Source organism: Xyrauchen texanus, chromosome 1, assembly GCF_025860055.1.
Source record: "Xyrauchen texanus isolate HMW12.3.18 chromosome 1, RBS_HiC_50CHRs, whole genome shotgun sequence".
Lineage (NCBI taxonomy): Eukaryota > Metazoa > Chordata > Actinopteri > Cypriniformes > Catostomidae > Xyrauchen > Xyrauchen texanus.
This window is the reverse complement of record NC_068276.1, coordinates 27717583-27743463: the sequence shown is the minus strand read 5'-3', so window position 1 is coordinate 27743463 and position 25881 is coordinate 27717583. Positions and strand designations below refer to the sequence as shown.

Here is a 25881-nt window from a genome sequence, read left to right as displayed (position 1 = left end):
GTGATTTTTCATCAGCGGAGGAGAACCGTACCATGTTTAATTATACTTGCACTGATATTTTATATTCTGTTGCATCTCTGTAGGCTAAACATCCTAAAACCAAATCTGAGCCCTGGCTAAATGATACCACTCATGCTCTTGGGCAGGTCTGCAGAAGAGCTGAAATTTTTTTTTGAAAAAAGACAAGCTTCAGGTGACATGAAATATTAAGGGATGCCTTGTCTCAATTTCAGAGAGATGTCAGAGCAGCCAAGTCTAAATACCTCTCTGATATCATTGAAAATAATTGTCATATACCTAAAACTCTTTTCAATAATTTAAAATCTGTTATCTCTGACAAGATATCAGATCACTTATCATATTTTCTGCTCATAATCAGTCTGTCCCTACAATGTGCACTGGTGTGTTAAGCCACTCTGGCCCCATTTCACTTCCTTACAAGAAATCATTGGCCAGCTAAAGCCTACGGTTTCTCCCCTTGATGTTTTCCCTGCACGTCTTCTTAAAAATATTTTTAGTACCTCACAACAGCAAATGTACCAGATTACCTTAAACATGCAACTATACAACCTCTTCTCAAAAGGCCTAATCAATTCCCTACAATTATGTCTCAATTTAGACCTATTTCTAGCCCTTCATCAACTACAGAGTTTCTTTTTATAAAAATAAGATATTTGGAGTCTTTCAGTCAGGTTTTAGACCCCATCATAGTACTGAGTCTGAACTTTTAAAAGTTTTTATTACCTGTTGATTCAGGGGATTATGCAATCCATGTGCTTTTAGCTTTGAGTGCGTTTGACACAGTAGACCATGGTGTTCTCATTTCTCACTTTAAGCAATTCGTGGGAACTTTTCTTCATAACTGTATCTTCATTCTTCACATACTTTAATTGAATATTAATACTTTAATAACACAGGGAAGCTGATATCTTTTTGAGTTGTTGCCTAGTTACAATGCTAAATAGCTGCTGCTGCTTGTACTCATATTGATGACGTAATCGAACCATGGCTCGGACCCAATAAATATGATGTGAATAGAGACCAGCAGGGCCAGGGGAGAGCAAACAAACTGGGGTTCGGTCCAAGCAATCGAAACAAGTGTGAAAGCACTCTATGAATAAAGGAGAATCAGGGCTCAGCCACACATCTGTGACTGTAGGGCAGTTGGAGAATGATTCCATTTGAAACTAAGCGGTGATGATAACTGATATAAGTTCAATTCCCACAGTGCAGTTCTTCTTCCTCCTGCTCTTCATGTCTGTGCACTTTGCAGGCCCCTACACTTCCAGCATCATTTTCCAGTGAGGGAATGTAGTGATGTCTGGCACAGCCAATATGGCATGCTGCCTCCTGTAAACAGGCATATTTATTTCTGAAATGAGCCACAGCTTTAACTCACAGTGGGGCAGTTTTCTTGTTTCCTTGACAAATGCCTTTACTATAATTTCACTACAAAAAAGGTGAGTGAGGAGATGAGATAATTGAAATCTTCCTTGCCATCCTAATAAAAAAGAGACGTGCAGCTAAGCAATATTCCCTGCTTCGCTGCTTCCATCACAACAGTCATCAAAGGGTCATGTCAAATGAGGAATACAATTTTCTTGGATATTTTGACATATAAAAGGTCATTGTACTATAAAAACATACTGTATATTTCAGAACTCAAACCTTCCTCTCCAGTCTGAAATGAGCATTTATTTTTTTCCATCCTGCAAAAATGACTAATTTTGAAATTGGCTACATTGTGATGTCACAGTGTGGTGTCATTTAAATAGCCCCACCTCCACAACATATGTAATCATCGTGGTGAACCGATAGAGCTGCTGAGGTACATCAACCATTGAAAGTGGTACTTTTGTTATTGTAGTTTGCTTTTAACCAATGATAATTTTAAGATGTCAGGTAAGGTCCTGAGACTTTGTTGTGTTCCTGGTTGTGGAAAAACGGCATCTCTGCCTTCTGAAGGATCCCAACATTAGGAATGAGGACTATCCTTTGTCTGGCACATTTCTCTAAGGATTCTGTTGAAAACCATTATGATTCAGGCTTGCAAATAAACTTACATTGAAATGGAGCAGTGCCAACAGTGCCAACTATATTGAACACGACAGTAATGCTTGAGAGTAGCAAAACTACTGTTTCTGTCTCTGTTTCTTTGTAAGGAATTGTGGTAGCACTTTATTTTGCAGTACTATTCTACATTTACTTACTATATAATTACAACAACTACAGTAATTACTAGTTACTAACCCTAAGCCTAAACCTTCATTCTATTATTCTTGGTAAAATCATTTCCACAAGTGTTGGTGGGGGGTATTTGCACTTCAAAGGTGTTATCCAATCATAACACAGTGACCATGTATATTAAAGTCTTAAAGTGTAAAGCACTAAATATATCCAATTTTACAACTTCTGTGCCATGATGACATAACAGCATAGAGCCTAAAACGACCATAAAAGAAAAAGAAATGATCCTCCTATGAGTCAAACTTATTTTTGAGGTAATAACATTATGCAACAAAATGCTTTCAACTGAGATTAACTTGCATTCAGTACCGCCGCTCCGAATAAGCAGATTACGCAGTCTGCGTAGGGCACCAACTCCCTAGTGGGCCACCATATTACCCTATGAGGTTACCAGAAAGTCCACCGGCTGCCCTTACAGATGATTGCTTCGCGCTCATATCACGGAAACCACCCCCTGTCCACCTGGAACTCTGCGTAGGGCTTCCCTGCTTGCACTGAACCCGGAATATTGCAAGAATACATTTTGTTTTCAAAAACATCTAACAAAATTAGTGATGTTCATGCTTAAAACAAAACAATTTACCAATAGGCCAAGAAAATAATCTTGTTTTCCCTCTGAATGAAGTGATTATCTTTGAATGTTCTTGTGTTAAGGATAAACCTCACTAAATTATGTTAGATTTCTCTGAAAACAAAACATAATCTTGTCTTTTTTTTGTAAGAATGTTCAGACATTTTCACTGAAAAAGATGTTTAAGTTATGCTGATAGCAGCTGACTTAAAGAGAAAATTTACAGGCACAAGTCCAAATATATCAATGTATGGTGATCCACTTTTATGAACATTTACTTTTTTAATAGCGAGCATATTCTTACCAAGTGAATTGTAAGCAGAATTGTAAGCAACTGAAAGCAGGCCAAAAGAATGGAGTGCAGACAGGTGCACATCTCTTCACCTCTACCAGGAGAGCTTGGAAGTGAAGCATATACAATTACTATTCAGCAGGTGGCCAAATAGAATGCAGTGCTGTCTTTTGGGACATTTACACTGACTGCGATTAGCAGCGACAAAGCTACCGGAACACACACATGTAAAAGGTTCTCACTCTTTCTTTGTTTCTGTCTTCTAATTATTATTTTTTATTTTTTTTTGCAAGAACTGTATCATCTATGAGTGCTGCAAATTACCTCAGACATCTCAGTTCAGGAGGTGCTTTGAGTTCAGTTCACTTTATTTCCACAGAGCAGTTTATTGTGAACGCAACTCTGCATCTTGTAAAATAATACAAACTATATAAAATTATAAAAAAATTATACAATAATACAAAAACGTGTTCATCTCGAACCATGATTTATATTTCAGTGATTATTATAATCATTTTAATTATTATTTTTACATTTATAATTGTTTTTATGTCTTCATTTGTGTAAGTAATTTTCCGCCTGCATGTTTAGACTAATTTTTGCTGACGTTAAATAGAAAGGTGGTTATGTATATATATATATATATATATATATATATATATATATATATATATATATATATACTTTTTTTACTTTATTATTTATTTATTAGCTTTTTCCCTCAGCCTCGAGGTTTCCGATGTAATTGTATATATATATCGTGAAGGAGGGAACAAAACTAATTTATTCACACGCATGATATATTTTCCTGGATAAGGAAATACCCGACGGGTAGAAAATGCACGGATGAAGCTTCTTTGCCAGAGAGATGTTCACAACTGTTGTAAAGCCATCTTTCAAAAAGTTGAACAACACAATTTAAATGCACTTATTTTTTTTTTTACCAGTTTCATTTGAACTTTTAGTTAAATAATAAAAAATAAAGTTCAAATGTTTGAAATCAAGGTGTCTTGCTTTATTGAGTAGGAATAACCTTAACCATGTTTACCGAAAATTATCCTATAGTACCACCTAGCGTCCTACCAGCGGTAATACTGACGTTGTCCTGATGTTTTCGTTTTTTTCCGACCAACCGACATATCAAAACTTGGTCGACCAAGACTCTTCTCATTGATTAATGGTTAGTCGACTATCAGGGGGCAGTCCTAGTTCGAAGTAAGTGAGAAACATTCACTTTTATTAAATAATATCGATCAATGAGTCAAAGTTCCAACATTACAAGATATTGAAGCTTGTTAAACAAACATCTGCAGAGACAGGTGTATAAAACATGGTGCTGGACCTCATGTATTCAGATATAAGACAAAGGAAGGCCTACATACAGTCATAAAGCCTGACTGAGCCTATACAGTTACAAAGCCAAACAAAGGGAATCTAAAACAGATCCAAACAAATCCGATGAAGTCTTGCTTACTTCACACCTATGTGTGAAATTCTGAAGGATCGAACTCTCAACTCCTATTGGATGAGGCGCATGACGGAACTCACCCTCAACCATGACAGTTTACATCTGGGCAGAAATAGATTATTATAGTGTGTTATTTTTGTGTATCAAGGTTATTGCTTGTACAGTTTACAGGCCGCCTAATCTGCTCATTGCTGCTAATAATACTCAAGGTTGAGATTTGCTGTGTTGTCATCCAACCACATTGGACTGTTGTGTATTTCCGCCATATGAGACGGGAACACTGAGTTTATCCATTAAAGAACCAAAGACCGTGGGATGGTTTACAAGCCATTCGCCACATCTCTGAGTCAGTGGCGGCTGGTGATATACTAGGCGCTTTTTTTGTGAGCGAAAATAAAAACAAAGCAGTACCAAAAAGCATGTTGACTACTTGAACATTCATTTTGCTCTCCTTTCTTTCTGGCCAGCAAATTTCTCAATGACTCTCTGATTAAAGTCAGTCATCTCAGTAACAAGTCTCTTTTCCATGGAGAGCAATTCCAGTGCATTCAGCCTCTCCTGGGTCATGGTGTTTCTGAGAAAAGTTTTTATTCTTTTCAAGGTTGAGGAGCACCTCTCAGCTTCAGCCGTGGTCATGGGTGTGGTAATGAGAACTTTTAGGAGAGTCACAGTTTAGGAAAATACTTCTACGAGATTATTCTCCATAAACAGCTGGAATAGGTCCACAGCACCACGGCAGGCTTTGAATTCTTCCTTGCTGTAGATAAGACTGAGCTCTGTCTTCAGCTTGCTTCCACTGAGCATTGGGTACGCTTTCATGGTGCTGCTCAATGCATTTTCAGGAAAGGTATCCTTGTACTCATCAAACCTGTCCCCCTGCAACAAGGTGGCACAGACAAGGTGGTCTGTGAAGGAGAAACGCTCCCTAGTGTGTCCCAGGATCACAGACCTATAGAGTTAATAAAATATATATATATGTAAATGTAAGGTAGTAACCTGGAGTAGGCCACTAGTTGTCACAGTTGCAATGACTTTTAAAATAAAAATAGAGCCATTTGAGTTTTTGTCCCATACAAGACAGTAGTTTGTGGTGGCTTCATATTTCATTTGATCATTTATTTTTATGTTGCCAATTTATAATTTTTGGGATGCTGTTGTATAATATTAAAATTATGATTTTTGTAAGGATTTATACCAAACAAAAAAAATGTTCTTGAGTCTGTAGAATATGATATGTGGGCAGGACATCTCTGCAGCACAACAATAATGTAAAATGGTATTTAGACTCATTTCTATAACAAACTCACCTCTGCTGCAATTCATTCACGCTCTTCTAGTATGAGCGCCCGGCGCATCTTTATTGGCCGAGAACCACTGCTCTGCTCACCAATGGAATGGAGAGAGTTTCCTTTTTTTCTTCCTCCAGCGAACGCCTTGTGAAAGGGCTTTTTGTAAATCAATGAACTGCTGCCATTATCTCTGCGAAAGTGATCAGCCTAGTAAAGTTTTGGCGGAGTCGCCTGCACACTCGCAGTAGTGGCCAAGAGCGTAAAGTTGAATGACAGGTGACGAGAACCAATCAGATTGGATAAAATAACATGTATCCAATTCTGATTCGCCAGGGACGCAGCGAACTGCGCCCGGAGGAGAATCTTTAAGAAATCAATTAGAGACCGGCTTCAGGTCACATGCTGCCCGAAAATTTAAGAACTCAGATAGACATCCATTTGTCCGGCGTCCCTCGCCCATTAAACCGCATGAATCATATGGAAAAACATAGAAAATAGTTAACCGATTAAAGACAGTTTTTATTAAATGCTGAGGCTCTTACTACCAGCCTGCACATCGTATGAGTAAACTATTTTATTTTTTATTTTTATTTCATTTTTATATCATTTTTGTATTCACGTATATTTCTGGAATTTTGATGAGGGCGGCCACAGCGCCCTTTATTGACAAGCCGCCACTGCTCTGAGTGATAAACAAACAGTTGCTCTCTCTCCCGCGATCGCAAAAGCATCACTCTGTTCTCTCTCTCTCTCTCTCTCTCTCTCTTACTAACCACAAACATACACGACCCCTCACAAACATACAAGCACACACATTTGGCCAGTAGATAACTTGCCGATAAAGCTCAGCTTTGTCCACAAGTTCATACAAGTAGAGACACGTTAACCAGGTACTCTCCGCCCACATTCTCTGGCCAGAAACCTTGCGTGACATACTCTCCACGAGAGCCTAGGGTTGCACGGTATACCACGGTTTGAAAATTGACGGTTATCATGTGCCATGTACATTTGCTTATCTACGGTATTGAGAAAAAAATGCAACCGGACGGAGAATCTCACATAGGCGTGCGCATCTCCTTTCCTTCTCGACTGTCTGTCAGACTCGTCAACTTGCGTCACACACACACATGCAGCAGATGTCAGAGAGAAGCGAGGGGGTCTGACATGAGTTTGTGTGCGAGTTAAAGCAGTGTTTCTCAACTGGTCTATTCGGACTGGGTCGCGGACAGCAGGGAAATCCCAATGAAGATATTTCGGCGGCCGCCCGAGTGATTGACTATTTCGGACTGCCGAGGCAGATTTAATGATAATCTCGCTAACAGCTAAAGGCGTCTCATCTGCACATTTGCGAGTGTAATGTGCTCTTCTCGCTGGCCTGCGTGTTCAACAACTGGGCTTCCCTCGATATTGCGGAGCGCAGACATCAAAACGTCTCGGTTACGTACGTAACCTCGGTTCCCTGAGACGAAGGGAACGAGACACTGCGATACTAACGCATATGGGGAGTGCCTTCATACACGACCTATTTGAAACCTCTCTACAATAACGCCAATATTCTAATATTGGCTATGGTGTTTGAGCCAGCCTGTTTTGGCGCGAAACTGACCGCTCGTTTCGGCGCGAACTGACCACTATAAAACAGGTGCACAGACACCATTTCCTTAGAATTTCTGACTGAGAACAAGGAGCGCATTGCTCGTGCCTCAAGAACTCTTGAGTCTTGTGGTGCGGCTAGCATTCGCAATGTCTCGTTCCCTTCGTCTCAGGGAACCGAGGTTACGTACGTAACCGAGACGTTCCCTTACGACTTCAGTCCACTTGACATTGCGTTACTAACGCATATGGGGAACAGAATCCCATCACGCCGCACTACACAACATAACTTCTTAGAGAGGAAACATGGTGGCGCAGTCTTATGGGATGGCGACAGACATGTGTATGCCACAGTGAGTGATCCTCATGATGGCCAGGAGGAGAGCACTCATAATGAATATATGAGCTATAGCCATATAGTATGAATTACTCCTACTGAACCCGGCCGGGAAGGGAGTTTATTTATAATGAAGTGCTTGTGATTTATGGCATTATAACAGCCTGAATGCAGGCGGTTGTGTAAATGATGTGGAGCCCGTACTTAAAAGGGGGCATAAGTATATATATATATATATATATATATATATATATATATGGCCAATGAATAGCAAGGACTTGTGAAGGAAGAGATGTTACTTCTAGGTTGTAAAACCTTGCGAACGTGTTTTGCGAGGACCATCCTGCTGCAAAACATATGTCTTGTAAGGACACACCATTCGCCCATGCCCATGAGGAGGTCATGCCTCTATTTGAGTGTGCTTAACACCAATTGAACAAGTCTGAACCTGCGATTCATAAGCCAGGGTAAGAAAGTCTTTGCTTGGAGAAGGACATCCCTTTTGCACATCCTCCACAGCATACAAAGATCTGATCAGACAGTCTGCACTGGCAAGTATGCTCAACGTATGTATGTAGCGCCCGCACAGGGCCTTTCCTGGGTTTGACAGTGGCTCTTAAAAGACCAGGCCAAACTCCAGACATGAATTGTCGACTGATAATGCATGTAGGTCAACGACCCGTTTTTCTGAGTCCAGAGCCAGCAGTAGTGTGGTCTTAATAGAGAGCATACGCAAATCAACAGAGTCCAAGCATTTAGGACTAAAGTTAAATCCCAAGTCGGGACTGTAGCCTGCCGAGATGGGTTTAATCGTCTTGCTCCTTTAAGGAACGTTATGATTAAATCATACTTGCCTATAGAGGCGCCGGTTTCATGTGCGTGATACGCAGATCTAGTTGCCACATACACTTTGAGCTTTGACGGGTGAGTCCTACGCCTAATCGCTCTTGAAGAAATATTACAATTTCATGTATGGGGCAGTTTACCGGGTCCTTGCTGTGTGAGAGACACCAATCAGCTAACACCTTCCATTTTAGTGCATAGAGGCGTCTAGTGGACGGTGCTCTGGCTTGTAAAATGGTGTTTATGACTGAACACGTCAGTTCTGGTGCATTTAGTATGCTCCATTCAGGAGCCACACATGCAGGTTCCACAGCTGGGGCTGGGGATGCCAAATTGTGTGCCTGAGAGAGGAGATCCCTCCTCAGTGGTATTTCCTATGGTGAGCTGTACAGCATCTCCATCATTTCCAGAAACCATGGCTGGTTGGCCATTTCGGTGCAACTAATAGAACGTTTCCTTGTCTTCTCAGACTTTGCATATGGCAAAGTGGATCAGGTATACTGGAGGAAACGCATATTTGTTTTTCACCAGCCATTTGTGTGCCATTGCATCCCTTCCCAGCGGGGCTTGGGACTTCGAAGAACAGAGGGGATAGTGGGCATTCTCCACTAAGGCAAATAGATTGATTTCTGCTTTGCTGAATATTTCCCAAATCCCCAGTATAGTTTGAGGATGAAGTCTCCATTCGCCTGGTATCACCCCTTAGCGTAACAGTAGACGTGCACAGTAATTCAGGCAGCCTGGGACATATGTCACTCTCAGGGAGAGATGATGCTCGCTCCATAGGAGGGGGTGACGCGTCATTCTCGACAGTGGAGGTGAATCAAGTCAAGTCAAGTCAAGTGGTTTTTATTGTCGTTTCAACCATATACAGTTAGTACAGTACACAGCAAAACGAGACAACGTTCCTCCAGGACCATGGTGCTACATAAAAACAACAAAGGACCAACGCAGGACCACATGAGACAACACAACGAAATAAAATACCTATATAAAAAAACCTACATATACCTATATAAAGTGCACGTGCAAACATGTGCAAAAAGTACAGGACAGTACAACAAATTTCTGACAATGAACAGGACAATAGACAGTGCAGCACCGACCAGTACTCAGTAGTGCAAAAAGATGACAGTTTCTAAAATGTAAACATAACATACTATGAGATAATGTTCTATGCACATAGCAGTTATTGAGGTAGCAGACAGTTATAAAGTGACAGTAATTAAAGTGCAACTCAGGACACGTGTGTGTCAAACCAGTCTCTGAGTATTGAGGAGTCTGATGGCTTGGGGAAGAAGCTGTTACAGAGTCTGGCCGTGAGGGCCCGAATGCTTCGGTACCTCTTGCCAGACGGGAGGAGGGTAAAGAGTTTGTGTGAGGGGTGTGTGGGGTCGTCCACAATGCTGGTTGCTTTATGGATACAGTGTTTTTTGTAAATGTCTTTGATGGAGGGAAGAGAGACCCCAATGATCTTCTCAGCTGTCCTCACTATCCTCTGCAGGGCTTTGCGGTCCGAAACGGTGCAAGTCCCAAACCAGGCAGTGATGCAGCTGCTCAGGATGCTCTCAATAGTCCCTCTATAGAATGTAGTGAGGATGGGGGTTGGGAGATGTGCTTTCCTCAGCCTTCGAAGAAAGTAGAGACGCTGCTGGGCTTTCTTGGTGATAGAGCTGGTGTTGAGGGACCAGGTGAGGCTCTCCGCCAAGTGAACACCAAGGAATTTGGTGCTTTTGACGATCTCCACAGAGGAGCCGTCGATGTTCAGCGGAGTGTGTTCACCTTGTGCTCTCCTAAAGTCAACAACCATCTCTTTTGTTTTGTCGACATTCAGGGACAGGTTGTTGGCTCTACACCAGTTCGTCAGCCGCTGCACCTCCTCTCTGTATGCTGACTCGTCGTTCTTGCTGATGAGACCCACCACGGTCGTGTCATCGGCGAACTTGATGATGTGATTCGAGCTGTGCATTGCTGCACAGTCGTGAGTCAGCAGAGTGAACAGCAGTGGACTGAGCACACAGCCCTGGGGGGCCCCAGTGCTTAGTGTGGTGGTGGTGGAGATGCTGTTCCCGATCCGGACTGACTGAGGTCTCCCAGTCAGGAAGTCCAGGATCCAGTTGCAGAGGGAGGTGTCCAGGCCCAGCAGGTTCAGCTTTCCAATGAATTCCGCCTTGGCTATTTGTATATACCACAACTGTCATGTTGACTGAGCAAACCAGGACATGACAGCTCACTATTTCAGACTGAAAGCCTTTAAGGCTAGAATTACAGCCAATAGCTCTAAGCGGTTGATGTGCCACGCCCTCTTCACACCTGTCCAGGTGCCAAAAGTAGGGTGTCCATTGCACACCGCCCCCCAACCTGTGTTAGAAGCATCCGTGGTCATCTCTTTTTGCCTGACAACTTGGGACTGATACGAATGCTATATTCTTTTTTGCACTTATTGCATTTTTATTTTTGCATTTATTTGAGTACAAGACACAGAAACAACATTTTGAATAACAATATCCCTTTCCCGACCAACAAAAGTGGGGAGATGGGGAACAGTGTTTTGTGTCTCTCCAATCGAGCCTTTTTACGAGCTTTGCTATGCGTACTGATACGCAGGTGCCTGTGAGGCTTTTAGTCGCGCACTGACTCGAAACAGAGCGAGGGCGAACCGGCTGTGATATACTCCATGTGGGCATAAAGTGTCTCATAGCCTGTGACTGCTGCTGAATCGCGACATAACGATCAGCAAACTTATTCATAGAGCCGCCAAAAAGGCCGGCTGGAGACACAAGTGCATCTAAAAGAGTGGCTTTTTCTTTATCACTCATTTCTGCCCTGGAGCGCCGCCATTGTGTGGAGTGCTGATCCAGCTTGTTCTGCTGCTGAGTAAGCTTTTCCCGCCAGTGCGGACGTTTGTCGACACGGTTTGGAAGGATGTACATGTTACTCGCTGGGCAGAGGTGTGCCGCTACCACCTCCTCCACAGGGGGTAATTGGGCATATAACCGTTTTCTTTCCCAAAGAAATTATCCACATTAAAGAGGATGGCGTCACTGCGCGAGTGCGCCATATAAGGTCACGCGCCAGGACTTGAATAGTTTTCATTATGAACTTCGGGGAAGAAATGTGCGGGATGCTGCCGTTTAACGGCGCCCGCACTGCTGGAAGCATTCATCGAGGCGAGACGGTTCCTCTGGGGGAGACCAGTCAGGGTGAAGCTCTTCGACTGCCCTTGTAAGGACGCGGAGCATCTCCCTGTCAGTGGCGCGTGCACGTTCCTCGCCCTCGCTGGGGGAGGGGCGGCAGCATTATCCATTATCCATTTGCCTGATGTGGCGAGAGACATGACATCGTCATCATCCCCAGCGTCAGATCCACCAAACGAGACGAGGCTGCACGCTCATCAGAGGGCCGGAGCTCGTCTCGCACATAGCGTATGGGGATATATGCGCTTCGTGGAGATTGCGGGGCTCGTGGGGCGTGTGCCGGCACGAAGTCCACCTCAAGTTCGTCCTGCTCGGCCTCGCGGCCCCGCCGTGCCTCCTCGTGTGAACCCTCGGAAATCACAGAAGAGGCTGGTGGGAGGGCGCGAGAGGCTGAATCGTCCCTCAGAACGAGGGCGATTCGTGAGCGAAGCGACTTGAGACTCATGTCCTCACAGTGAGGACAGTCTGTCTCCATGAGAGCTGACTCTGCGTGGGCGCGGCCCAGACAGAAAACGCAGCTCTCATGCTTGTCTGACAGCGGGATGTGTCTCTCGCACAAGGAATACTTACGGAACAGTATCTTGAAAAAGACGTGAACACGTAAGTGGCTCTTCTAGATATATAAATATAAATATAGATTTATATTTATATAACTTATATAACTTACGTTTATACACACAAGTACAATTTTGCTTTAAAAGGATACTCTACACCTGCCGACGCGCTGCGGAGAATCAGGATGCTGAGGTCCGTTCACCAGCTGGCGTCAAGCGGCAGGCGGAGTGATGTTCGCCGGAGCACTGCAGGGAGCGGAGAGTCTTCTCGCTGCCGTGAAGATTCCGTCCGCTGACTATTGTGAATCGACGGCGAAGGTAGAGGGCTTCGAGACAAGAGGTAATCGCTGTCTTGAAGGAAGAAATTCTGAGGAAATGGTGTCTGTGCACCTGTTTTATAGTGGTCAGTTCGCGCCGAAACGAGCGGTCAGTTTCGCGCCAAAACAGGCTGGCTCAAACACCATAGCCAATATTAGAATATTGGCGTTATTGTAGAGAGGTTTCAAATAGGTCGTGTATGAAGGCACTCCCCATATGCGTTAGTAACGCAATGTCAAGTGGACTGAAGTCGTAAGGGAACTGATGTGACCAATTTAAATTCTAGTGAGACTTTTCTAGTTTAAAGTGTTACGGAGGAAGTCAAGTCGAACCTCTCAACAGTAGCATCCCTGACATGCCAAACAGCATTGAGGAGGAAAAGAGCAACTGTGCTATGCGCCAACATAAATTAATTAATTAATTAATTAAACACAATCACCTTTACAAATTAGTTTTGTTATATTTTGACAAAATGTTATAGTTTCGTATGAAATAATCTAAAGGTAGAATCTATTAAACCTCATTTTATATCAACAGTGGCAGTTTTATTTAAAGTTTCAAGATGTGTTTCAGCTTGTATTATTTTTCATAAATACATTAATTTATTATTATTATTACTATTATTTACGACTAGCACACTGACCTAACCATGGTAACGAGGGGCCTTTCCTCCTGTGTAATATGTGTATAAATATGTAATATTAGGTAACAAACGGGATAATAATGTAAATATAAGTTATAAGTAAATATGCTCTTAAATTTTTAAAAGGGGGGAGAGAAACTTCCTGTAGATTTTGACATCAGCAACAAAAATAATGTCACTTGATGCGTGTCCTTGTACTGGAAATCCATGAACAATCTATACAACATAAAAGAAAATGCAACCCAGGATACATTAAATACAGGTTATGTTTAATCTATGGCAGGTCGACATTTTATGTCCAATGTAAAATCTGTCCTGAAAAAACCAGTTGAGAAGCACTGAGATAAAGGTACAGACAGGAGCATTCTGGCTTCACTGTCACGCACCTACAGTACATGTTAACTGTTAATAATCATTGGACATTACTTTAAAAGCTCACACAGCTGATGTTATTTTTCATTTAGTAGTTCATTTAACATGTAAACTAACATGCTTTAGTTATATAACATGTTATAGTTACATGATATTTTTTATCAGGTTTATAATTCTGTTAGCTTACTTATTTTTTCTATTTATTTTATTTTCAAAAGGGAGAATTTTTTGACATATATTTCATTAAAATAAATGGTTTCAAGTTTCAATTATAATAAAGTGTTTGCTCAAAAATAAATAAATAAAATAACCCTTCTGTTTTTACTGATAATAGTAATTGTGTAATACCGTGATACCGTGAAACCGTGATATCATACCGTGAAAATCTCATACCGTTGCAACCCTACGAGTGCCCCATCTGCCATTTTGCACACACACACACACACACACACACACACACACACACACACACACACACACACACACACACACACACACACACACACACAGACACACACACACACACACACACCTTCCTCTCATGTATTATAGGATTGTTTTGTTCCCATATCTAAACATGTTACTGTTTAGTTTGTAGTTGGAAGTCTATTGATTATTAATTGATATTACTGCATCAATAAACTTTGTTATACTTTAAAGAGAAGTGTTTTGGTATTGTTCTGCACGCACCTGTGCCAAGGGCTGGCAGGGGATGTCAGTGTTCGGATTCAAGCCTTCATTGTTTTCCTTTTTAATGTCGATGTCCTCCGAACGTTGACTTTCCTAAGAGAACAATCCTATATTGAGACCGTTCACACTACCAGTGACATTGTGCAAGATGGTGACACCATCACATTCACTTTCAATGAGAGCACAGCGACTTCTGGCGATACAAGCTGTCGCGACCGTTGCCAACAGAGATCGCTGTGGGAAGCTACGAGACAAGTTGAAAAAATTTGTTGTCCTTTTCTACATGCCCCCTGCCCTCTTCGGCATATTGTGGCGCCGTTTTGTGGCCTAACACAGTTGCTCATTTCAGCTTAGTCCCGGTTCTCCCGAAATGCCCGGTATGCCAGATTAACAATCCAGCCTTGGTCTGTAACCATATCTATGTATTTGGCCTAATAAAATGATGCATGGAAAAACATTCGATTTTTGAGAGTTTGATTCATATATTGATATAACTTTGGTCTTGTTTAATGATAGGATGCATTAAGATTATATAAAGTTATATAAAACACTATCCCCTGCAGAATGTTCATAAGAACTGATTCCTTGTCTCATTAGAATTACGTATATCTAAGTTTTATCTAAGTCCACCAACATTAGAGCATCGGCAGCAGTAGGAAAGCCAACCAGTTACACAGATCTCAAAGTCTAGCCACATGTCGCTGGCAGTGTGAACGGGGCTTAAACTAAAGGGAGGGTTGCAGTTATGCTTCCTTACACATAATTTTCTGAATATCTGTTCATGGAATACCTTTGTGGTCAGAGATCAGAGATATCAAGTAGGAATATCGCAATTTGAATGGAATGCAGCATTAGGTCAGGTTTAGTTATAGTTATAGATATTTGTGTCATCTTTGATTTTCTTTCACAGGTACAAGCATTGAAAAATGTATAACGTGCTTTCTGTTGAGAGTAAACAGAAGTCAATCCAGCATCAGTGTGGCCTAATCCTCTTCACTCCTTTGAAGTTTGGTTAGCCAATTGGATGCTAACACCTTTAAATGACTTGCTTTATCAAGCGTGGCTTAGTCATTAAAGACGAAATTAAAGTCATGAAAGAAAGTCAGCCAGAAACATTTGACTCGCACCCAATACATTCATAGTACACTTCACTTCTGAAGAATCAGTTCATTTTTGGCAGATCATGAGCCAAAAAAACAAAAGAACCAAAATGTACTATGGAAATACCATTGTATTCTTTGATGACCTCTTCTTCTCTTCTTCTTAACCTTTATTTATCTAGGAAAATCACATTGAGGTTAAAACCTCTTTTACAAGTGGGACCTAGGACCTTGAAGTGCCATGTAAATACCACGTTCTACCATAATTATTCAGTACCATGGTATATGTAAAAGTGCCATCAACAATACAATCAGACACCATCCATAGTACCATGTACTTATTTTTTGGCGAAAGAATGGTATTGGTGAATTTATCAATTGTATATACCAATATCCTTGTTTTTTAAGACAAAAATAAAGAAAATAGTATAAAGGCAAGATAGGCAAGAAAAATGTAAAAGCAAGATAGGGAAGATCCACTGTGAACATACTGACACAAGAATGTCCTCTTTTCAAGAGATTGGGAAGAAAGCCTGCTGTGCAACTGCTCTTGTAGAGTAGTATTATGAAAAGTAGTTCTCCATGCAGGAAACAGAGGCCCAGGGCCACGTGCATGATAGAGCTCACTGAATCACTTTCATTATAACTCACCTTATTCCCCACTCCCACCCTTCTTTTTATTTTTTTCTAATTTTCAACCAATGGTATATTAGCTAAGATTTAGGTTTAACATATAACTCTTGGTCTCTCAGAACATGAGTGAAAGAGATCAGGGACCAATCAGTATCAATATGTAGCTTGTTTATTTTTTTCTATACAATGAAAGTGAATGGTGACTGAGGCTAACATTCTGCCTATAGCATAAAAAAAATGCTAATAAAAAGAAAGTCAGACAGGGTTTGAAACAACATGATGGTAATAAATGATGATACATTTTATTTTTGGGTGAACTAACCCAATCCACCAGTAATTTTAAGTTAAGTCATAGGCAATGTCATCCAAACCTTTTAATGATGAAGTGGTCAGTACAATTAACAGGTAATAATGAGCATAGTAACATTAAATCCATAGAATACCTCATTATCCTTATTAAACCAAAAATAAGACTGGATTTAAAGTGTGATGAATTTAAATCAGAACAGATATAATGCAATATATCACAGACTGCTCCCTGCTGAGCAGAACTCAAAGGTTTTGATTTGAGTCTGGCAAGTGCACCTCCACATTCTGACTCTCCTTTCAAGGAGAAAGCACTGCTCTCTCATTGGCATTCTATGTCTGCTCTTGACTATCTCTCAATCACTGAATGTGGGTGGGGGGGGGCGCTTCTGGTCTTGCGCTACCTCAAACCTCCACCAAACCACTAGACCAGCCTCCAATTCAAATCACCACGGCAACACTCTTTTGTCTGAGCCCATAGCCAGATTTAACAGTCCTGAATAAAGACACATTCATGGGCATCACAGTGGTTGGTCAAAATGAGGGCCAAATGTAGCCTTGTAATAATGCGCAGGCTAGGAAAGGGACGGCAAAAACACAGTATTCAGTTTTTCATGTTGTAGATATTAGAGTACATTAAAAGCATATTACAATAGCGTTTTAGCTCTTCATTACAACAAGATCATAATTACCAAAATAGCACGATTTTAATCTTCTGTTATGATTATTTGAAAAAGCAAACATCCTAGGGAGGACCTCAGTAAATAGGGAGAAAAGGCATAGTAAAGATTTGGACTGAAATGGGTTAGCGTATATAGTTATAAATAAGAATACCCCAAGGGAGGGTTCAACTAAAGCACACTCCCTTCCCTCTCTCTCTCTCTCCCTCTGTATCTGTCCTCCCTCAAAGCCCACAAGCATATCACCTGCTAATAATTGTCTTTTCATATGCCTGCTGGTCTTATAGTACCAGCTATTAGGATTAAGTGTTCTGCATTTGTACTACAATGCTGTCTTCAGGCTGGAAGACAATGGGATGAGAATGCAGACAATTTCTTAAAACATATAGAAAGTCCAAATAAATCCAAACCACAAAAAACTAATATTGCTCCTATAATTTATGAAAGCAATTGTATGTAATAACGATCCAAACCAAAAGTACAAGCAGTACTTACAAGAGAGTTTCTGAGAATGGAAATCAGAGAATGGAAGCTCAGATGTAACCAAAATGAAAGGGAGAATGGAGACAAATCCAGGCATAGAAGACACTGAAAAGAGACATTGAGACACACATTAGCAGCTGACTGAGTTTCATAAGAGTTAAGCTTCATAGTTACACACTTTCCAAAAAAAATATATAGACACTCACACATCCAATAAGAACATAAAAAAACATTATCATTAACATAAATCTCTTCATGGTCTTGCATCTCACTTCCTATGTGAGCTAATTCATCCTTGCCCTCCTGCTCAAATTCTCAGTTCCTCTGAGTCTAGATTTCTGTCTCTCCTCTATGGGTGGCAGGTCTTTCTGTATGATAGCATCTGGATTCTGGAATTCATTTCCATTGAGCCTTCGCAATATCTCCTCCATTTTCACTATGAAATCTCAATACGTAGCAATTGCTGTCAGCAATTCCTTAGCAACCAGAGCCGCCAGAGCACCCAACAGCATACAAATTCAGCATAAAGGACGACAACGACGTCAGTGTGACAGACCAATCGCTGTAGCGATCAGGGAGTCTCAATTCCATAGTATATAGACCACTGCAGCTCGCTGCTGCGCCATTCTCGCTCTGTTCCACATTAAGTTTGTGGAAGCTGCACATATCAGACGAATTATTGGAATTATTGCTCAACAGTTTTGATGAAGGTAATGTCGCAAATGCGATAGAATAAATGTTGCTGTTTGCTGGGTGTATTATTCTCGAGAGGTTAAAATGGCAGTGTCAAGGAGAAAGTGGGAGTTTATTTGCTGAGAGTGTTGACTGACTTTGGTGTTATGGCCGCAGCTGAAACACCAGAGAGCATACTTACAGTGCATCCAGAAAGTATTCACAGCGCTTCACTTTTTCCACATTTTGTTATGTTACAGCCTTGTTCCTAAATGGATTAAATTCATTATTTTCCTAAAAATTCTACAAACAATACCCCATAATGACAATGTGAAAGAAGTTTGTTTGAAAAGAAAATCACATGTACATAAGTATTCACAGCCTTTGCTCAATACTTGATGAAGCACCTTTGGCACCAATTACAGCCTCAAGTCTTTTTGAGTATGATGCAACAAGCTTGGCACAAATATTTTTGGGCAGTTTCTCCCATTCTTCTTTGCAGGACCTCTCAAGCTCCATCATATTGGTTGGGGAGCGTCGGTGCACAGCCATTTTCAGATTTCGCCTTCAATCGTTTTCAAGTCTGGGCTCTGGCTGGGCCACTCAAGGTCATTCACAGAGTTGTCCCATAGCCACTCCTTTGTTATCTTGGCTGTGTGCTTAGGGTCGATATCCTGTTGGAAGATGAACCTTCACCCCAGTTTGAGGTCCAGAGTGCTCTGGAGCAGGTTTTCATCAAGGATGTCTCTGTACATTGCTGCATTTATCTTTCCCTCGATCCTGACTAGTCTCCCAGTTTCTGCTGCTGAAAAAAATCCCCACAGCATGATGCTGCCACCACCATGCTTCACTGTAGGGACGGTATTGGCCAGGTGATGAGCGGTGCCTGGTTTCCTCCAGACATGACACTTGCCATTCAGGCCAAAGAGTTCAATCTTTATTTCATCAGACCAGAGAAATTTGTTTCTCATGGTCTGAGAGTCCTTCAGGTGCCTTTTGGCAAACTCCAGGTGGGCTGTCATGTGCCTTTTACTGAGGAGTGGCTTCCGTCTGGCCACTACCATACAGGCCTGATTGGTGGAGTGCTGCAGAGATGGTTGTTCTTCTGGAAAGTTCTCCTCTCTCCACAGAGAAATGCTGGAGCTCTGTCAGAGTGACCATCAGGTTCTTGGTCACCTCCCTGACTAAGGCCCTTCTCCCCCGATCACTCAGTTCGTCCGGGCAGCCAGCTCTAGGAAGAGTCCTGGTGGTTCCAAACGTCTTACATTTACGGACGATGGAGGCCACTGTGCTCATTGGGACCTTCAATGCAGCAGACATTGTTCTGTACCCTTCCCCAGATCTGTGCCTCGATACTATCCTGTCTCGGAGATCTTCAGACAATTCCTTGGACTGTTAACTGTGGGACCTTATATAGACAGGCATGTGCCTTTCCAAATCATGTTCAATCAACTGAATTTACCACAGGTGGACTCCAATCAAGTTGTAGAAACGTCTCAAGGATGATCAGTGGAAACAGGATGCACCTGAGCTCAATTTTGAGTGTCATGGCAAAGGCTCTGAATACTTATGTACGAGTAATTTTTTATTTATTTTTTTATAAATTTGCAAAGATTTCAAACAAACTTCTTTCTCGTTGTCAAAAAATTAAACGCTGTGAATATTTTCCAGATGCACTGTATGTGCAGAAGATGAGAGCACAAAGGAGGAGTAATCAGCTCTTTGTTTCATGGGCACTCATAAGGGTAAACCTATTTCCCTCCAGCGTCTCTCCCACTGGGTTGTTGACGTGATTGTATTTATTTGCAAAAGCTTGAATTTGCAACCCCGGCCAGAAATACGAGCCCACTCCACTAGGGGTATGGCACATTTGTGAGATACTACATGCTGGAACCGTCACTGGCCCATTCAGTTCTTGGTGTAGGATCAGTGCATGATGCGCTGTAAGCATTTACACACAGGGGGCTGAATAAAGGAATGAGATCTTATTGGAATAAGAGGAATACATTTTATGTGTACAACAACAATAGTTAAGCTACACTTATGTTGGCTGCCTTTTTATTATTCGCTGTTGCGTCTGTCTTGTACAGCATATCTGCAAAACGGGAGATGTCTATATCCCTTAGTGAAATAACGAACACATTTTAGAAAGAGAACATTAGGATACTTTCATAACCCTGGTTCTCTGATAACAGAAGTGAGGTATCTCACCTAATCGCCCTCCTTGCAGACTGGAACGGTGAAGAGATATGCTGATAATGCCACAGCAGCCAGCTGCAGCGGTCTATTTACAACTAAGCTTCACCAAAAACCTGTTGGCTATTTAAAACAAGTCAAACATTGGAAGTTCAAGTAAATCCTTCTTATAATTCACCATATGCACAACCAAACACACAGAGCCACAAAACCACAAAGATGCTCTCTCCATAATCTTCCCATATTACACAGACAAGCAGCACAACTCACAGACAGTGTGGGAAACATTGGTTACTGAATTGTGTGCAGCAGCCAGTATGTGTTCCATTCTCCAAATGGCAAACACCTGCTGAGTGTCTGGCTCAGTCAGCCTCATCAGCAAATCTAACCAATGGGTAACAATCCTGCCCAGCCCAGTGCTGTCCACACTGTACTGCCATGACTGAAAGCACAGTGCAGGGGACACCACAGATGGCCCCCAATAATACACCTATGGAGGAGCAAAGAGTGAAAGAATGGAGGTAAAGTGTAGAAAGAAATCTTGGCAAAGAGCTGTATGTGCTGCTTGGGATGATTAGAGTATGTGAATGAGGTGAGTTAGTGAGTGAGTAAAGGAGTGAGTGAATGAGCAACTGAAAGAGTAAATGAAAGAGTGAGATATCAAGTAAGTGAGTGGTGAGTGCAGTGAGCAAGTGAAGAAGCGAGTGAAGCGAGAGCGTGAGTAGGTGGACGTGCAAGTGAAAGAGTAAGAGTTACTTCTCTTAATATAAGTTCTCTTATTAATATAAATAATTTGTCATTTATTTATATTTTGTTATGTGCTTACCTGTATGTTTTTTGAGCTGTCGATTTAAAGTGCTAATTTAGTGTTTAATTTTAGAAAATTATTTGTAATAAAATGCAATTAATCATACCTCAGACACGCAAGTAAATTCTGTAATAAGAAATGTTCCTACCATCATAGCAGTTCAGTCTTTAAGTAGCACCTTGTTGTTTTAGCAAATCTGTAGAAGTAGCGGGCAGTCAGCACAACTCCAGCTGTACAGGCAGTGCATTTCGTCAAACAATCAAGCAGGCAGCACAGTCTTCCATAGACACGCTTTTACACTCAATGACAGCTGGACTGAGTACAACAGAATACAGATATCTCGAGAATAGCTTTTCAAAGACTCAAACCACATTTAACTTGACAAATCATCCCAAAAACAAAGCACTAGAGACACAAAAAACTAGTGAGACGTGACACGTTCAGAGAGAGATGCTACAAAAGCGCCCATCTGATGCACAAGTACAAAGATAGACCATTAAAAATGAGCAGATGGATAATAGGGTTTTATTACATGCCTCTCTGGAACACTCGAATTGTGCTCTGACTGGTCAATGACACCAGCTAGCGGTCTGATATTTCTGAGTAATAACCGCACATCCACACACCAGACCGCTTATCCAGGTATCGCAAGAGGTATTACTACCTCTCGAATCGCTGTGCAATCTCTAAAAGTAAGCTAATAAAATAATTTCAACTCTAATCAATGTTTCAGGTGCATTTATTTATTTATTTGGCAAGTAGTCTTTTAATGACTGGATAATGATCAGTCAGACTTTCAATAATTACAAAATAAAGACCAACAGAACTCCGATGCAAACTGAAGGGTTAAATTGAGCTGTTCAGCGATTTCTTTCTTCACACAGCAAATCAACTGCACAATGTGTCATGTCTATTTATTTTATTTATTTGGCAAGTAGTCTTTTAATAGCCTGGTGTGAACTGGTCTGATTGGAGCGCTGGAGGAGTCAGGAGACAACGAGGCAGGTTCAAGTTTAGACCTTTTATTGATCGTGCTTTCCCACACAGATATATAAGTGTATATAAATTTATAGAGCATGAACGAGACGCACTCTCCCGTCTGTCGTGCTTTCTGGCAATTCTCTCCCCCTCTCGGCATTTGGCGTCCCTTAAATGTCTCTCTCCGTATCACTATAACAAGACACAGCTGTTAGAGGTAATTCCAAACCAGGTGACAAGCCTTACCGCTCTCTCTCTCTCCCGCAGACCGACACATGACCACGCCCCCCATGCCACATGCCCCCACCGCTGACTCAGGCCGGGGCAACATCCGGCCTGCCCACTCCCACCCCCATTTCTGGAGAGAAAGTCAGCCACAACCATCTGCGCCCCCGGCCTGTGGACCACCTTGAACTTAAAGGGCTGGAGGGCCAGATACCAACGGGTGATCCGCACGTTAGTATCCTTCATGCGGTGGAGCCACTGCAGGGGGGCGTGATCGGAACAGAGGGTGAAGGCCCGCCCCAGCAGGTAGTAGCGGAGCGTCAGAACCGGCCACTTAATCGCAAGACACTCCTTTTCGATGGTGCTATATTTCGTCTCCCTGAAGGAGAGCTTGCGACTAATAAACAGTACTGGCCGTTCCTCCCCTCCCACCACCTGCGAGAGCACTGCGACCAGCCCCCTGTCAGATGCATCAGTCTGCAAAATAAAGGGGAGAGAGAAATCAGGTGCATGTAAAGCGGCCCCCACACAGTGCAGATTTTACCTTAAGGAAGGCCTGTTGGCACGACTCTGTCCACTGGACCGGATCGGAGCCCCCTTTTAGTAAGGTCAGTCAGCGGGCTGGTGACATCAGAATAACTAGGCACAAACCTTCGGTAGTAGCCAGCCAGCCCCAAAAACTGCCTTACCCCCTTTTTGGTCTTGGGTGCCGGGCAGGCTGCGATCGCTGCGGTTTTGTCAACCTGTGGACGCACCTGCCCGTGACCCAAGTGGAACCCCAGATACCTAACTTCCACCCGTCCAATTGCACACTTCTTCGGGTTTGCCGTGAGTCCCGCCCCCCTCAGCGCTCTCAGGACAGCCCTCAGATGTTGCATATGCCGCCGCCAGTCATTACTGTAAATTATAATGTCATCTAGATATGCGGCGGCATATGCCATGTGCGGTCTGAGGATCTTATCCATAAGGCGCTGAAACGTGGCCGGGGCTTCAAACAAGCCGAACGGAAGTGTTACAAATTGGTGTAATCCGAACCGTGTGGAAAAAGCAGTTTTTTCTCAGGACATTGGAGTTAAAGGGATCTGCCAATACACCTTCGTTAAGTCCAGCGTCGAGTAAAATTGAGCCGTGCCCAACCGATCAAGTAACTCGTCAATACGCGCCATTGGATATGCGTCAAATTTGGACACCGCGTTCACTTTCCGATAGTCAACACAGAAGCGGACCGAGCCATCTCTCTTCGGTACCAGGACTACCGGGCTGGCCCAATCACTGTGTGACTCTTGTATTACCCCCATTTTGAGCATTGCCTCTAATTCCTCCCTAACGACCTTTTTCTTGTGCTCCGGGTGGCGATAGGGCCGGCTACGAACCACCACGCCCGGGGTGGTCTCGATGTGGTGTTCTATGAGGTTAGTGCGACCGGGCAGGAGAGAAAATACGTCTGCGAACTCCGCTTGCAGCCTCGCAACATCTGTCAGCTGCGACAGCAAGAGGTGGTCTCCGCAAGGGACCGGGGTAAATGAATTTGCTTTGAGCGATATCTCCGGTCCGAGCTCCGCCTTCTCCGGAACCGCCGTCGCCAAGGCTACAGGTACCGCCTCCCTCCATGGTTTGAGGAGGTTGAGGTGGTACGTTTGACGTGACCCTCTCCTATCCATTCGCTTAACCTCATAATCGAGATCTCCAACTCGTCGTGTGACCTCAAAGGGTCCTTGCCACTTGGCGAGTAATTTGGAGCTTGAGGTGGGCAGTAACACAAGTACTTTATCTCCCAGTGAAAATTCCCTTAGCAGAGTGCCCCTGTCATACAGTCGCCGTTGGCATTCTTGCGCTTGGAGCAAATTCTCCTGTGTTACCCGTCCCAAAGTGTGGAGTTTTTCTCGAAGGTCAAGAACGTATTGAATTTGGTTTTTGCTATCCGAAGGTCCTTCCTCCCAAGCTTCCCGTATGACCTCAAGCACGCCCCGTGGCCGGCGCCCATACAGTAGTTCAAACGGAGAAAAGCCGGTGGAGGCTTGTGGGACCTCTCGTACTGCAAACAGCAGGGGTTCGAGCCACTTATCCCAGTTTTTAGCATCTTCGTGTACGAACTTACGAATCATGTATTTCAAGGTCTTATTAAATTGTTCCACCAGTCCATCGGTCTGCGGGTGGTAGACGCTGGTACAAATCGACTTAATGCCTAATAATTCATATAGTTCGCGAAGTGTACGTGACATGAACTTTGTGCCTTGATCTGTGAGGATTTCCTTTGGAATCCCCACTCGGGAGATAATTTTGAAGAGTGCCTCCGCATCACTGCGTGCTGAGATGTTGCGTAGAGGCACTGCTTCCGGATATCGCGTTGCATAGTCCACCAGAACTAACACAAAGCGATGCCCGCGTGCAGTCTTTTCTAATGGCCCAACGAGATCCATTCCAATTCTGTCGAAGGGGATCTCGATCAACGGCAGCGGGCGCAATGGCGCTTTTGGGGTGGCCGGTGGGTTCACCAACTGACATTCCCAGCACGCCGCACACCACTTGTGAACGTCCCCGTGAATGCCCGGCCAAAAGAAACGGGCCATTATACGTTTCAAAGACTTTTCGTGACCTAAGTGGCCGGCCATTGGATTATAGTGAGCCGCCTGGAAGAGTGTTTCCCGACGGCTCTTCGGTACTAACAGCTGTGTTGTAACCTCTTTGGTTTGAGTGTCCTGCGTCACTCGATACAACCGCTCTTTGATAATAGAAAAGTACGGGTATGTGAGCGCAACACCGGGCTGGAGCTGTTGACCATCAATTACTTTCACTTGGTCGAAGGCGTGCCTAAGGGACTCGTCACGCGACTGCTCCAGAGGGAAATCTCCCTCAGGGAAGCCCCTGAGGGCGGAAACACCCTCGTCTGCGTCATCTTGACGCAGAGCCGACGTTGACGGCCCCGGCACCGCCTCCCCAGCCATAGTATCACACGCCACACCCCGTGCCACCACTCTGCAGGACCCATCCACACACATTACCCTCAGTAAATTTTTAAAGCCGGGCCAATTGGTTCCCAAGATTAGTGGATGGGTGAGGCGGGAATTAACCGCTGCCTCGACTCTATGCCTTTTCCCCCTGAATCGTATCTCACCAGTAACCACTGGATATTTGTGAATGTCCTCATGCACACACCTCACCCTCACCAATTTATCTTTATCCAATGCCCCGCCTTGCACCAAGCGTTGGTGGATCGAGGTTTGAGAACAACCTGTATCCACCAAAGCTTGATGTGTATCCCCCTTCACCCTTACCGTATGCGATACATTCCTGCCCGATCGGGGGCGGCCTGTGGAGCGTCGGGGATCCGAACCAGTGTCCCCACCTCCATCACTGGACACCGCTCCTGGCTATGTCCGGCTTCC

The 25881-nt window shown here is 43.1% G+C and overlaps 1 protein-coding gene across 10 annotated transcripts in view; it reads right to left on the bottom strand.

Moving 5' to 3' along the window:
• Window positions 1–25881, bottom strand: part of LOC127646410 (amyloid-beta A4 precursor protein-binding family A member 2-like) — a 110141-nt gene that overhangs the window by 54234 nt on the left and 30026 nt on the right. For 3 of the 10 annotated variants that reach the window (XM_052130040.1, XM_052130059.1, XM_052130050.1), the window contains one exon: window positions 17629–17721. The exons of the other annotated variants lie outside the window; for them this stretch is intronic. The gene's annotated coding sequence lies outside the window, so the exon portion shown is untranslated. The remainder of the gene's footprint in view (window positions 1–17628; window positions 17722–25881) is intronic. 10 annotated transcript variants of the gene reach the window in all.